This window comes from Talpa occidentalis, unplaced genomic scaffold (assembly GCF_014898055.3).
Source record: "Talpa occidentalis isolate TD23 unplaced genomic scaffold, MPIMG_talOcc4v2.1 talOcc4.15, whole genome shotgun sequence".
Lineage (NCBI taxonomy): Eukaryota > Metazoa > Chordata > Mammalia > Eulipotyphla > Talpidae > Talpa > Talpa occidentalis.
In genome coordinates, this window is record NW_023601543.1 from 53,187,819 (window position 1) to 53,203,844 (window position 16,026).

Consider the following 16,026-nt stretch of genomic DNA (forward strand, 5'->3'; position numbering starts at 1 on the left):
TGCAATTGTAAGTAAGATGTCATTTACTCTTCCCTAATTAACAACCTCTGTGTTAATTTCCTCAGCATATATCTTAGATCCATCCTACTGTTATTCATAACAACAATAATAAGTAACTTCCTCCTGCCATTATTAATGTGCATTAGCTGTAGGTTGTAACTCTCATGAGGGTTCCTACTGTATGAATGAGGCATAAGAGATTGTGACAGGCTAAGTAACCGTCCTAGTATCAAATCCCTGAGAGGTGAGAGAGTGAAGGATTTTTGGTCCACATGCCTGATACCACAGACATTTCTCTTTTACCTTCTGAGTCATTAATGATGATGTTCCCATTACCACCACCCCAACTTACAGGGTTTCCTACCTAGATGTATGGAGCAGGCTCCTTCCTGGCTTTATCCTGCCTCTGGCCTCTTCTCATCCACCTGCACCTTTTACATGGACATAAGATGTTCCCCCCCCCCTTTTTTAAGATTTATTTATTTTATGCATACAAAAGCTGGGGAACAGGCCAGAGATGTGGAGGGTGAGAGGATTCACCAGAGACAGAGTGGGAAACAGAACAGGTAGATTGACTGAAATATGCTGTTGAGGGGAGCAGCAGGCGAGACAGGAGAAGTCTGCTGCACCATGTGGGTCACCTCCCTGGCTGGGGATCGAACTCATGCTGCAGTGGCTGCGGATTGCTTCGTAGTGCTGCATCTTAACCCCTTGCACCACCAGGGGGGGCCCCATAAGATGTTCCTCTTGAGGGGGACCCCACTCATTGTTCACCACAAGAATATGCTCCTTAATGGTGGCATCAAGCTTCTTGCTAGCTCACTGGGTGTATCTGTCCTTAGAAGGTCCTCAAAAAGTGACTCCAATAGATCAAAGGAATGGATGAATACATATATGAGGCAACCTGACTTGGGAGGATTTTCCCATCATGAAATAGTCTTCTTTACATAGTAGTTGTATAGAATTCAGCCGTATAATGTAGCACAGTTTCCAATACTAAACTGCACATATTATTGTTTAAAAAACAAAAATAAACTTTAAAGACGCAAGTTTTCTCAGCTTCTCTTGGCTGGAGCCGTTAGTGTGTTGGGCATTCAGACTCAGGTTTTCTGAAGTCCTGAGCATTTTCTGACCAGACTGGGAGTGACCCTGTGGAACCAGCCCCTTGGTGCCTGTACACACCTGTGTGCACATAAGCATGTAGGTGTCCACTCACTCACGTGTGCACCAGCATTTGCTTGCTCACCACTCTGCTTGCTTCGGATTCTGTGTGGAGATTCTGACATTGATCCCTCCAGTTAGAGCATCTACTCAGCACCTTTCTAGTTTGGACTTGGCATATGTTAGCACATTTAAACTTTGCAAATTCCCTGAAGATTGAACACTCTCATTTCCATCGTGTAGGTTTGGAAGACTGACTCATAGGTTCCTTACACAGGTAAGAAGAACAGACACAGAAGAGGAGTAGGATTAAGTATGTGTGATAATGGTGGCCATTTCTTGAATGGTGTCTCTGTCAGGTATTTTTCATACATTATTCCACTTCATCCCCACAGTAACTCTACAGGGTAGTTACTAGTATGTCCACAATTCTGCAGATGAGACTTGCTAAACATAACAGGAGTATGGAACTTGTTCAACATCACAGTTAGATTGTGGAACCAGGGACCAAGCCCAAGTTTGATGAGGCCTACATCCTATGACACTACTGTAACTGAGGTGTGGGAGTAAACTGAGGGAGCAAGAACTGGTTTAGTGAAAGATTGAAAAGTATACAGGGCAACCGAAGGAACCCAGGTGAGCATAACCCCACCCGTTGTCCCGGAGCACTCAAAATCCTGTATGGCTCTGAAGCTGGGGTTGTCTAAAGGGCATCTTCACCTCCTACACCATAGCCAGGAGGTAATGCTGCTTGACTCATAGAAACTCTAAAGGCTTTGAAAATAAAAAGGGTTATCAGTTCCCTCATCACAACATACTTTCTGTCTGTCAGTAACCAAGGCCTAAATTAAACATTATTACCCTTCCTAGAAAGGGTTGTGCAGTCCAGGAAAGTTGTAGTGCTGGTAGTTGCAATTCTGCTAACCCCTAGCATGCCCTTGAGCTAATGTCAGGCTATGATTGTCGAGGACTTTCTTTAGGCTAGCGCCTAGATGGTCAATAGTGAAATTTATGGGGCCTCCCCGGTGGCGCAGCGGTTGAGCGCTGGCTTGTGAAGCTGCCCGCAGCCTCTGCAGCGCCAGTTCGATCCTTGGCTGCTCCCCGGCCACCGGAGGAGCGTCCCGCATGGCACGCAGACCTCTCCTGCCGTCCGCTGCTCCCCTTAGCAGTGTACTTCGGTCCTTCTGCCTGCTCTGCTCCTGGCTCTGGCTCTGGTGAATTCTCTCACCCTCCTGCGCTTCTGACTGTTCCCAGTGCTTGCATAAATAAATAAATAAATAAATAAATAAATAAATAAATAAATAAATAAATCTTTTTTTATAAAAAAAGTGAAATTTATGAATTCAAAAATTCATGGTCGTCTGTAAATGTCCCTTAATATCCTCTTATACTTGGTTTACAATGGTGGCAGTTGAGATGGAGAATAGTGGACAGGTGTTAGAGATAGACTTGTGATGAAATAGACTAGAATTAGTGTCCTACTGACAATGGAAAGTAAGAGGAAGGGAGGAATCCAGGATGAAACAAATGTGTGTTTATTCACCTAGTGCTGGCTTTGGGGCAATTAATTGGGTATCAATACCTTTTCATCAGGCAGTTAATGAAACAGGAAGAACAAGTTTGTGAGGGTAATTGACAGTGAGTTCAGTTTTGAACATTATGGGGTTTGAGGTACTGTAAAATGTCTTACCGGAGACAGCGATTATATAGCCAGCTAGCTGAAGGAGTCTGGAGTTTCTAGGAGCATACAGGGTACAGTTGAGGAGTCAGGGATCACCAACACATAGAAGAAAAGTGAAAGAAGGAGGATGAGCTCACCCAGAGCAAGTGCATCAAGTGAGAGAACATAGAAATACGCAAGCCTAACATTTTAAGGCTTAGGAAAAGGAAAAAAAAAAGAAAACTCAGAAGAAGGCTTAGAGAGCAGAACAAGACCTTAAAAAGCAATAAAATGAAGAGAAAAATATTTAAAAGTCATTTTATATTGAAAAGGGTGTCGATTTGTTTTTAGTACTCAAGTCTGCCAAGAAGATACTGTGCAGAAGTTCATTTTAGGACTTAGCTTTGAAAACTCTGGAAAAAGTCTTGACTTCTATGTTTTAGTAAGGCAATGTACTATTATTACTCTGCACTCAGGTGAGTAAAGTGCTTTAATTTGTTCCCAATAGTGAAAATGTCATTGGGTCGGGGCAACAGATATAAGACATAAATTATAATAGACTCAACTTTTTTTAGGTTATATTATCTCCATATACATGAGATATCTTCTGCTCAAGCACCTCTGATTAGTGAAGGGGAGTGCCACTAAGTGGATGAGAGTTCTATAGCCAGGCTGTGAGATATCAAAAAATAAATAAAAAACAACTGAAGTCGGTAACCCCAATGAAGAGGAATATTCAGAAGGCAGTCTGGGCTTAGAGTAAAAAGCTAGGTCCTGAGACTGCTGAGACTGCCCCTGGGACAAAACAAAGGGCTCGGGGTTCTCCCCTTGCCTTCTTCCTTCAGGTCTTGTGACAATTTTTCAAATTCTATGCTTTCTTTTTTTAATCCTGTTATATAATCTGTACCATGGACCACTTTCAACAATGCTGACAAATAAAAGAGAAAAACAAAACCACTCAAAGTTTCAAATACCATCTCAATTTTCACCTTTCCAGATGTCACAGTAAAAAAAAAAAAATAAAATAAAAAACCCAAACACTCCATCTAAGTAATAGTTTTACTGCATATATGCAGTTCTAATCCAAACTTTGACAGATATCTTGTTTTGTGAGAAACCAGTTATGTCCATTCCACATGAGTGTGCGAGTTTTCTGTACAATCCTCTTCCATTTTAGGTTGGCTATGAATTCTCTGCTACACACTGTCCTACAGGAAGAGAAACACCAGAGGAAACTGACAAAGTGATGGCTCCATGGAAGAGAACACTGGAGTGTCAGGCTGGACATCTGTGCCCTGGCACCAGAGTCTTTACCCTCTGCATCCGCCTTCATTAAGTCTATTTTCTCCCTGCCTCATATATAAAACTGTGTAATACAACCCATCTCTCCTTATCCCTAAAATTTAAAGGATATCTGCAGTGTCTCCTCTCTGGATCTTCTAGAAAGAGCAGTAGCACACTGTGGTCAAAAGCATAGGCTCTGAAGAAAGATTATCCAGGATCAATTCTGAATTGTACCATACATGAAACCACAAGCCTTGAAGATAACTGAACTTTTCTGTGCCTCAGTGTCCTCATCTGTGAAAATATATAAAGGATGTGCTTTTCTGGTTGAGCCCTTGTTTTGAGGATTAAATGAGTTAATACTGAAGGGAGGGGTCCGATACTTCTAAAACACAAACAGCAATGTAACCTCAAATGAGAGTTAATGCTTGTAAGGCACTTAGCATAAAATCTGGTTTGTGATGCGCACACAGTTAATAGCTATCCCTGGGCTACTGACTATGTGTTCCCCTAAAGTGTTTCCAATCATACCCAAAACTTCAGCACCATTCTCAGGATTCCTCCTCAACATCTCCATTTCCTGTTGGTGTTTAGCAATTGTGATAGTCTCGCTGACTTCCTATCACCTCTCCTAAAACAGCAATATCAACAGCAATGACTACCATTTACAGAATAGTACTATGTGCCAGGCACTTTATTCATTTAGGAACCATATTTACAGAACATCTGTACATGCCAGAAGCCATATTACACACTGATATTTTAAGGGTAAGGTCACAATCTATTAGTGGAGTCAGAGAATTAAAAAGACTGAGAGCATAGCAGATGGTGTCTTTGGTTAGGAGAATCCTGGAAGAGGCATGTGGGCACCAAACAGGGGAAGTCAACCTAATTTAATGTAGCCATGGAAGGTGTGTCTAAGTAAATAATTGACTTTTAGACGGAGACCAGGAGTTCAGTAGGAGTTCAATAGTGGGAGAGTCGAGGAATGAGTCGGAACAGCATATTGGAAGGCCTGGAAACCAACATGAACACAGGCACGTACAGGGATTTTGCTTATTGTAGACCATTCTCTCTAGGGGCCAAATTTTATTGCTTTTATATGTGTGACCTGAGGATCTTGAGGCACACATAGTTCTTAGTTCATAATATTGGCCTGTGTAGCTGTATCCCAATTTGTTCCACCATAAGCGCTACTGTTGAATGTGCAGAGTATTTGCTCACCTTTATTTTATTTTTTTAAGATTTTAAAAATTGAATTAATATTGGTTCATGCTGCTGTTTCCATAATAGAAGTGTAGGGTCCCCACCCCCCCTTTCAGGCATTGTTGCCATAATGTGCCAAACTCCAAAGATCCTGTATTCCATCACCATACACCCATGTGCTCCCTCCCTTCTGTGCTCTCGCCTCTCCCCATCTGTCCCCCTCCTGCTCTGGTTGCTCCCATTCCACAGTTGGTATTCAAGGGTTAGTTTCATAGAAACTACTCAATTGCCATTATCCTGTTCATACACCTTTGTACACATGTTCACTTACTTACTTACATAGACTATATTTCCACTCGTGGAATTTTAAGTTCAGACGATTTTGCACACTTAAACTTTGATGCATATATCTAGCCTGACGTCCTTGAATGGCCGTGTCACCAGCAATGTATGGAGAGTGACCGATTTGCTACATCTAACAGTGTCCATAAAACATTGTCGAGTATATTACAAATTAGCTATCTGATAGGTGAGATACCATGTCTCCTTGTTGTTTTCATTACAGCTTTTGTTCCTGTACTTGGCATAAAATGAGCCACGTACAGCTGAAGTGTATGTTTGGCAAGTTTTGATATATGTATATACCCGTGAAACCACATCATAATCAAGATAATGATCACATCCTTTACCACCAGATGTTGCCTCATGCTCCTTTGTAATCTCCTCCAACAGCCCCTTTCGCCCCTCCCACGCACCCAGGTAAACGGTGGCCTGTCTTCTATCACAACAGATTCTATTTCTTGCATTTTAATATACATGGAACCTCGCAATAGGTAGCCACCCCAGTGGAAGAAAGTTTAGATTTGCATTACCTAATGATGCAGAGCATACTTTCATGTGCCTATGTGTTATCTGCACTTATTAGCTTCCCTGATTAAATACATGTTCAAATCCTTGGCCCATTTGTTTATTGGGTAGCTCATTTTCTAAATTATTGATTATTAAATGTTTTGTAAATATTCTGGATGCAAATGCTTTATAAGATGTATCAATTTGCGGGCCTCCCCTGGTGGCGCAGCGGTTGAGCGCTGGGTTGCGAAGCTGCCCGCAGCCTCTGCAGCGCCGGTTCGATCCCCAGCCGCCTGGTGAGGGTCCCACATGGCGCGCAGACCTCTCCTGCCGCCCGCTGCTCCCCTCAGCAGTGTATTTCATCAGTCTGCCTGTTCTGCTCTCCGCTCTGGCTCTGGTGAATTCTCTCACCCTCCCGTGCTTCTGACTGTACCCCTTGCTTGTATAAATAAATAAATAAATCTTTAAAAAAAAAAGATATATAAGTTTGCAATTATTTTATCCCAGTCTGTGTTCTCATTCTCTTAATGCTTTCTAAAGATAAGGAGTTTTTCAAAGCAAAGGAAAGACAAAATAAACCCCAGAAATCTGACGGCAGAACTGAGGCTGCCAGAGAGGGAGGGTGATGATGGTGGTGGGGAAGGTGGGAGTGGCGTGGTAACATGCATCTGAACAGTTGTGCACCTAGACCCCTAAATCTTATACATTGGTGGAAAGCAATGGACCTTCATCAAAATAATTTAATCAAAAATGATAAAGAAAGGTTTTAGTTTCGATGCAGTCTAATTTACCATTCTTTCCTTTTATGGATTACTTCTGGTGGTATGTCCAAGAAATTATTACATAACCTAAGATTATAATGAGTTGGGAAGTAGTCTTACTTCTTTAGTTTTATAGAAGAATTTATAGAAATGGCATTATTTCTTCCTTACACATTTAGTGGAATTCAATGGTCAAGTTACCTGGGCCTTTTTCTTTGGGGGATGGCTGGAAACCATAAATTCAATTTATTTATTAGATATAGGATTATACAGGTCTTATATTTCTTCTTGAGTGAGTGTTGATGCTTGCACCTTTCAAGGAATTTGTCCACTTAATCTAAATTGCATAATTTATGGACAGAAGTTCTTTATAATATGCCCTTATCTTTTTATTTTTTTAAAGATTTATTTATTTATGCATACAAGAGCTGGGGTACAGGCCAGAGGCACGGGGGGTGGGGGGGTGAGAGGATTCACCAGAGACAGAGGGGAGGAACACTGACCAAAGTACAGGAAGATTGACCAAAGTACACTGCTGAGGGGAGCAGCGGGAGAGTCAGGAGAGGTCTTCTGCACCATGTGGGTTGCTCCCTGGCTGGTCGGGAATCGAACTCATGCTGCAGAGGCTGCGGATAGCTTCATAGGTTGCGTCTTAACCCTTGCGCCACCAGGGAGGCCCTCCCTTATCTTTTCAATCTCTCTCTAATCTATACTAATTTCATCTCTCATCCCTGACACTGATATGCATGTCTTCCGTTTCATCTTCCTGATCATCAGAGTAGAAGTTTATCAACTTTATTGACTTCTCAAAACACTAAATTTTTAATACATTTACTTATTTATGTATGTCTTTTATAATGAAGTACCGTGGTTTTACATCCTTGGTAATTTTTTGACAGTATAGTTTTCTCCCCTCAGGTGTGGTCACCATAGCTCTCCCACCAACAGGACACCATACTGCTCCACCATTGTCCATTGCACTCTCCCTCTCTCTGTCTCTACCCATCCCCCTTCCCTACTGGATATCTCAGATCTATGGGTCAGCTTTCAAGGGTTGGTTTTGAAGATTGTGTTTGACACTTTGTTTGCTTTCCCTATATTACACATGCAGGTGACGCCATCTGGTATTTATCTTTCTCCTTCTGGCTTATCTCACTTAGCATGATCCCTTCAAAATGCTTCCAGTTCCTTAGGTCTTTCTTTCCATATCTTGGCTATTATAAATAGTGCTGCAATAAACATAGGATTGCAGGTTTCCTTTCAAATTTGTGTTTTTATGTTCTTTGGGTGGACTCTTAGGACAGGCATAGCTGGGTTTGTATGGAAGATCCACTAAAAGTCTTTTCAGGAACATTGACCATACTTCCATAGGGTCTGGACCAGTCAACATAACCATCAGACCTCGCCACCCTCTCGCCAGCACTTGCTGTTTCTTTTTTTGTTTGGTTGGTTGGTTGGTTGATGGTTTGTTTTAATATGGGCCTTTCTCACAGGTGTGAAGTGGTATATCATTGTAGTTTTGGTTAGTATTTCCCTGATGACAACTGACAATGAACATTTTTTTTTTTTTAATGGGCCTTCTGGTCATCTGCATGTCTTCTTTGGAGATGTGCCTTTTAACTCTTCTGTTTTCATTTCTTGAATGGGTTATTTGTTTTCATTTTGTTGAGTTATATGAGATCATTCTAGATTTTCATTATCAGTCCCTTGTCATATACATGACGTCCAAATATTTTCTTCCACTCAATAGGGTGTCTTCCTCTTTTGGTCACTGTCTCTTTCACCATACAGAAGCTTTTTAGTTTGATGTAGTCTCAGGTGTTTATTTTCTCCCCTGTTTTCCTTGTTGCTGGAGATAAGCCCTCAAAGATGTTTCTGAAGTTCATGTCTTGGAGTGTTTTGCTATGTTTTCTTCAGTGTATTTTATGGTTTCAGGTCTAACATCCAAGTCTTTTATCCATTTTGATTTCACTTTCATGTATGGCGTGAGAGAGTGGTCTAGTTTCTTTCTTTTGCATGTGGTAGTCCAATTGTCCCAGCATCATCATTTATCAAAGAGGCTTTCTGTGTTCTGGTGTGTCTCCTTTGCTCCTTTTTCATAAATAAGTTGTCCATAAATGTGTGGGTTTTTTTCTGGACTCTCAATTCTATTCCATTGGTCTGTGTGTCCTTTTCCCACAGTACCATGCTGTTTTAATTAGAATGGCTTTATAATATAATTTGGAGTCTGGGGGAGTCCTACCACCACTTCCCCCCATTTTAGTCAGGAGGGCTTTTTGGCAACTTTTGTGGTTCCATATGAATTTCACTAATATTCATTCCCTTTCTTTCATGATTACCACTAGGATTTTTATTGGGCTTGCATTGAATCTGTAAATTGGTCTGTGTAGGATGGCCATTTTGACAATGTTGAATTTTCCTATCTGTGAGCAGAGAATCTCTCTCTGTTTTTTTTGTTTTGTTTTGTTTTGGTCTTCTCCCATTTCTTTTAACGATGTCTTCTACTTCTTGTATAGGTCCTCCACGTCCTTTGTCAGATTAATTCCCAGGTATGTGTGTGTGTGTGTGTGTGTGTGTGTGTGTGTTTGTGTATGAATAAATATATAAATATATATGTAGGTATATATGTATGGAGATAGGGTGGGGAGGGAGAGAGAGATTATAAATGGAAAGGCTCTCTTAATTTCTTCTTCTAGTTCCCCTTTCTGGTGTATAGGAAGGCAACTGATTTTGTGTGTGTGTGTGTTGGAGGCAGCCACCCCGCGTACTTGACCGTCACACTGTGTGGCCCCAGTGCATGAAACTGCAACAAAAACATTTAAAAACCTGAAATGATTTTCAAAAGTTACTTGGAGATATTAACTGGTTACGCCCTACATTGGGCATTCCTAATTATGCTTTAACCCATCTTTTTCAAACGCTTGAGGGTGATTCGGATTTACAAAGCCTTAGGCATTTAACCCCTGAGGCCCAAGCACAACTTTCTTTTGTGGAGCAACAAATTAAAAAACAGTTTGTTTATCGATACCAGCCTGATTTGCCACTTAATTTATTAATCTTTGGCACTCCTGAAAGTCCTACAGCAATAATTGCACAACAGGACAAGCCACTGGAATGGATATATATTAAAAACTCAAATTCTCAAATTGTAACTCCATATATTGAACTCATTTGGGGCTTTGACCCCTCTGTTGTTATTCTGCCATTTTCTTCCTCTTGATTTCAACGGATTTTTCCCTTGTCAGATACACTGCAGCTTGCATTGGCCAATTATCCTAATTACATTGGATGTCACTACCCTGCTGGAAAGTTATGGGATTTTCTCAAGTCTACAAAATGGATAATTTCTGATACTGTTGTTCTGGAGCCTATACCTGGACCTCCTGTTTATTTTGTAGATGGCTCTTCTTCCGGTATTGCAGCTGCTGTGGGACCACAAATTCAATTTTCAGTCCACACCTCTTATTCATCGGCTCAACAAGTTGAATTATTTGCTATATTTCATCTTTTGCAGCAACTGCCTCCTGGCCCAGCTAACACTATTACTGACTCTTCATATGTTGCCCAATTGGTTCCTCGTCTTGTTACAGGTACTTTACATTTTAAACACCCTGTTCTTGCCTCCTTGTTACAGCAGCTTCGATCAGCGCTGCGATCTTATGATTATCCTCTCCATATTGCACATATTCATGCACATTCTGGCCTCCCTGGACCTCTATCTCGAGGCAATGAAACAGCTGATGCATTAGCCAAACAAATTTTTCCCGTGTTTTCTTCCCCAGAAGAAGAGCATGCTGTTCTACACTCCATTGCTTTTCGGTTACATTCTGCCTATCATATTCCTTTACATCAAGCTCGTTGTATCCTCCAGAGATGTTCTGCCTGCGCACCATAGCTATGCCGGACCTCTCCAGCTGGAAGTAACCCACGCGGTTTGTGCCCTAATCAGATCTGGCAGATGGATGCCACCCATTCCCCAGCTTTTCACCCTTTATCATATTTACATGTTACTATTGATACCTTTTCAGGGTTTTTGTGGGCAACAGCCCAGTCAGGGGAAGCCTTTGTTCATGTTCAAAATCATTTATTTTCTGGCTTTGCTGTTATGGGCCTTCCCACGGAACTCAAAACAGACAATGGTCCTTCTTACACTTCTCATCGTTTAATTTTTGCAGGGAATGGCAGATTCTTCATCTTACAGGTATTCCTTACAATCCTCGAAGCCAAGCTGTTGTTGAACGTTCTTATCGTACTTTAAAAACATTGCTTTCCTCTTTAATTATTAACAGAAAAGGGGGAGCACAGGGAGGACGACAGTGCTGGATACAAGAAACCCTGTTATCAGCTCTTTTTACTTTAAACTTTCTGAATTTACCACAGTGGGACCCCGTAACACGCAGCAGTAAGCATTTTGCTACTCAACCAGCATGCAGTGTGCAAGAACCAGTATGGGTGAAAACCCCAGGAACAAATGAGAGGGAGGCGGGGGGGATGATTTTAAAGGGAAAAGGCTATGCTTCTGTCATTTTAGATGGATCCTGTGAAACAATTTGGACACCTCTTCGGCTTGTCCGGCCCCGGATCCGGGCCATCCAAGAGACCACCTCAGACTCTGGACGACAACACCATGAGAGACCCTCCGGTCACTTCTCAGCCACTACTATGGGAGACACAGAAGCCATTGATCCAAGGCATGGCCCGTCTTTCAATGGAAAGAAAAAGGAAGGCCACCAATAGTCCTGTTGCACCCATTACATGGGGCAGCGTCAAGGCACTCGGCAATCACGGTGAACAAGTTCTCAACCAGGGAGCTCCAATTAACCCGGAAAATATGTTCCTTGCTATGGTGGCAGTTATCACGTGCGCCTCTGCGTTTGTGATTATGTTACAAGTGCAGTTTGGAATGTGTCAAAGAACGGGACTGTGAAAGAGGAACTAATATGGACTCATGGCTTGGCATGATGGAGGCATGGCACCCCTGAGACCTCGCTTGTCGCTTGCTTCTGGATGGTGGGGACCTGAACAATGGGACTTTTGGAAGCTAATAGTCGCCACCACACCTATGCAATTTTGGAAAGGCAACTTCTCGGGAACATCACATTCTATGTCTCATTATCACTTTGTATATAATACCAGTTTCTATATACAAGCTTGTGTTCGATTCCCTTTTGTAATAGCTATTGGCACTGTTTCCTTTGATGAAAAAGTTAAAACTGTAACATGTAATGACTGCTCTTTATACTCCTGTGTTAACTCATCGGCTAAGTTTAATATTAGCTGACACTCTCTCATTGTGTTAAAAGCTAGAACACATTTGTGGCTGCCTGTGAACCTGACCCGACCCTGGGAGGAGTGTCCAGTGACTGGGACATTACTTATGGTGACTGGGAAACTCCTCCCCCACACTCGACGTTTTGTGAGATGGCTTGTGCTTGCCATACTTAGACTGATTGCAATCACAACCACGGCAGCGGTTGCAGGAGCGGCACTTCATACTGCAGTACAGACTCATGACTTTGTTGCTAACTGGTCTCCTGAATCTCGACTCCTCTGGCAACAACAAGTCCGCATTGATGAAGATTTACAAGAGCGGGTGGGGGAGTTACAACAGACTGTTCAATGGCTGGGTGATCAATTTGTAGCTGTGCAACAACAAATTATGTTACATTGTGATTGGAATGTTAGTACTTATTGTGTAACTCCTGTGCAATTTAATAATGTTTCTACTTCCTGGTCTCAGATTCAACATCATCTTAACTGTGTTCATGGTAATTTGTCTTTGGATGTAAAGTCTTTGCAAAATCAAGTACTTCAATACTTTTCTAAAGAACTGCCTACAAATTCTATTAATGGATTGGCTGAGGGTATTGCCAATGCTCTACAGGGCATGGACCCTCGTTCATTTGCTCAAAGTCTGACTCATAGTATTGGTAGTGGAATTATAGCGATACTAATATGTGCTTTGTTGTTTGGAATAGGGTATTACTGCCTCCGACGACGGACAAGCCTCCGGTTCGACTCTGCTAAATTGATGCTTGAATTATTAAAGACAAAAGGGGGAGATGTTGGAGGCGGCCACCCCGCGTAGTGAGCAGAAGGGCCTTGACCCGAGTCCCTAGGGCATGTGAAAACACATGTGTCTCGGAGGAAAACCTCTGAGCGACAGGACTTGGTGTTGAGAGCCTGGAAAGTGACCTGCATGGAGTCAGGCTTCATACATCTCCACAGTCTGAGAATAACAAAATGGAGAGACCCTGCGCAGTGAGCAGAAGGGCCTTGACCTGAGTCCCTAAGGCATGTGAAAACACATGCGTCTCGGAGGAAAACCTCTGGGTGACAGGACTTGGTGTTGAGAGCATGGAAGTGAACTGCGTACATCTCCACAGTTTGACAATAACAAAATAATGAGCGAACTTCCCAGGCTCTGGCTAGGAGGTGATAAGATTACGTGTGTGAGAACTAACCGCCCGGCACCCTACTGTCTGAAGTAAATAGATAATAGTAAGAAAATAGACTAATCATTCATACATGTTATCATTATGTGGTATGCTTTGATGTTACCCCTGCTACAATTAAAATAGTATATAATGAGCACTAAGATAATAAAGATTTACTGCATGCTGGACATGACAGTCCCCCATGTCTGATTTCCCTCCCCATCGTGTCCCAGGTTCAGACTCACTAGAAGTCCACGTGTGTGTGTGTGTGTGTGTGTGTGTGTGTGTGTGTGTTGATTGTGTATCCTGTCACTTTTTTGAGCTGGTTCATTGTTTTAATTAGTTTGTCCATGCAGTCTGTGGGTTGTCCATGTATGTTATCATATCATTTGCAATTTATGACAGCTTTACTTATTTCCCAATTTGGATTTGCTTTATACCTTTCTCTTTGCCTAATTGCTCTAGCTAGTACTTCTAATACTATGTTGAATAGTAGTGGTGAGTGTGGACATCCTTGTCTTGTATAAGATCTCAGAGGGAAGGTTTTCAGGTTTTTCACCATTGAGAATGATACTCACTTTGGGTTTGTCACATATGGCTTTTATTATGTTAAGATGTATTCTATTTATCACCATATTCCAAGGTTCTTCATCATAAATGGATGCTGAATCTTATCAAATGCTTTTCAGCCTCTATGGATATGATCTAGTGATGGTTTTTATTTCACTTGTTGATATGGTAAGTTCTGTTGCTTTATTTTCAGATGTTGAGCCATTTTTGTGTTCCTGGTATAAATCCCACTGAGTCATCATGTATAATCCTTTTTGTGCATTGTTGGATCCTTTTTGGTAAGGTTCTGTTAAGGATATTTGCAGCTGTTTTCATTAAGGAGATTAGTCTGTAGCTATCTTTCTTTGTGCTGTCTCTGTTTGGTTTTGCTACTACCATAACGTTGGCCTCATAATAATGTTTGGAAGTAGTCCTTCTCTCTTTTTCTGGAAGTGGTCCTCCTTCTTTCTCAGGTTTTTGGCAGAGTCTGAGCAGGACTAGTATTAATTTGTCTTTGAAAGTTTAGTAGAACTCGCTTGTGAAATCATCTGGTCTTGGACTTTAGATTTTGGGGAGGGGTTTGAATACTGTTTCAATTTTTTTGTTTCCCACTTTTTTGTTCAGATTTTCTATTTCTTCCCTGTTCTGTCTTGGTTGATTGTATAATTCTAAGAATCTGCCCACGCCACCGCATTGAACTTGTCTGCATATAAATGTTCATTAATAATCTCATCATTCCCCCATATTTCTGCAGTATCTGATGCAACTTCTCTTTCAATTCTGGCCCTATTTGTTTCAGTTTCCTCTCTTTTTCTTAATTAGCTCAGCTAGAAGTTTGTTTATTTTGTTTTTCGTTTTTTGTTTTTCTTTAAAGAACCATCTTTGGACTTCATTGATCTTTTCAATTCTCTTTTTGATTTCCAGTTCATTTATTTCTGCTCTAGTTTTTATTATTTCTTTGCTTTTACTGGCTTCTTTTCCTAATCAAAAGAATAACTTTGTTTTCTTGACTTTTCTCTGTCGTTTTATGCTTTCCAAGTCACTCATTCTTGCTGTATCTTTTTATATTCTTTCTTCTGCCTACTCTGGTTCTTGTTTGTTTTTCTAACTTCTTAAGGTAGAATCATTGTTAAGGACATCATTTGTGTCTAATATAGATGCATCTTTCAATACTGCTTTAGGAGCACTCCGCTGACCTTTCCCTTTTTGATTTTTTTTAAATAATAACAGTACAAAGAAAATGAGTTTATTTTAGCATAATGTCTACAAATTTTATCATGCATACTAGATTTATGTTGCTATCATTATTAGAGCACGGAAAAGCTATGTTACCCCCAGACAGTTACTTATACTGTCACATCATGGTCATCCCATTTACCTAACTCTCTGCAATGGCAACAATTTACCTTTTCTCCACCACTAAAGTTTTGCCTTTTAGGAAACATCACGTCTATGCAAGCAGACTCTTGGGCTCCCTTCTTTTGTTTGGCAATATACGTTTAAGTATCATCCATGTTATTGCATGGATCAATAGTTCATTCTTCTTTTGTTGAACGATATTCCATTGCATGTTTTGTTGTATGTTCTGGAAAAAGTACTCATGGAATTAAAACTGCGCAATGAAATTTAGCAAAGATAATATAGGGCTTTTCCAAGGACACTTGTAAATATGTTTACAAAACACTGGTACTTGGTACATAATTAAATGTTTATCATAAGTGACATTTTACTGTGATGCCAGATTTATCATGTACAAAATGATGCCATGTCTGTGTAAGGAGCCATATCTGACCCAGTCTTTGTCACAGGTAGCTCAGAGACACGCATTAAAAAAAAAAATCATGTTTATTACTGGGGCTTTTAGTTGTGGGTGTGGTGTGACAACATGCATTTGTGGGGGTATAAACCTATTCCCCTAAATGATACACAACATTGTAAATGAACATAATTGCAAGAAAGAATTGAAATAGCCTTAAAATAACAAAATATTTCCTTTATGTAATAAAAAAGAACAAAGCGATGCCTGGGAAAAAAGCCACAAGGGCAATTCCAGTTGAGGTCAGAAAGGGAAGACTGCGTTCCAAGAGGATTTCTTTTCCCCATGAAAAGATGGAATCTT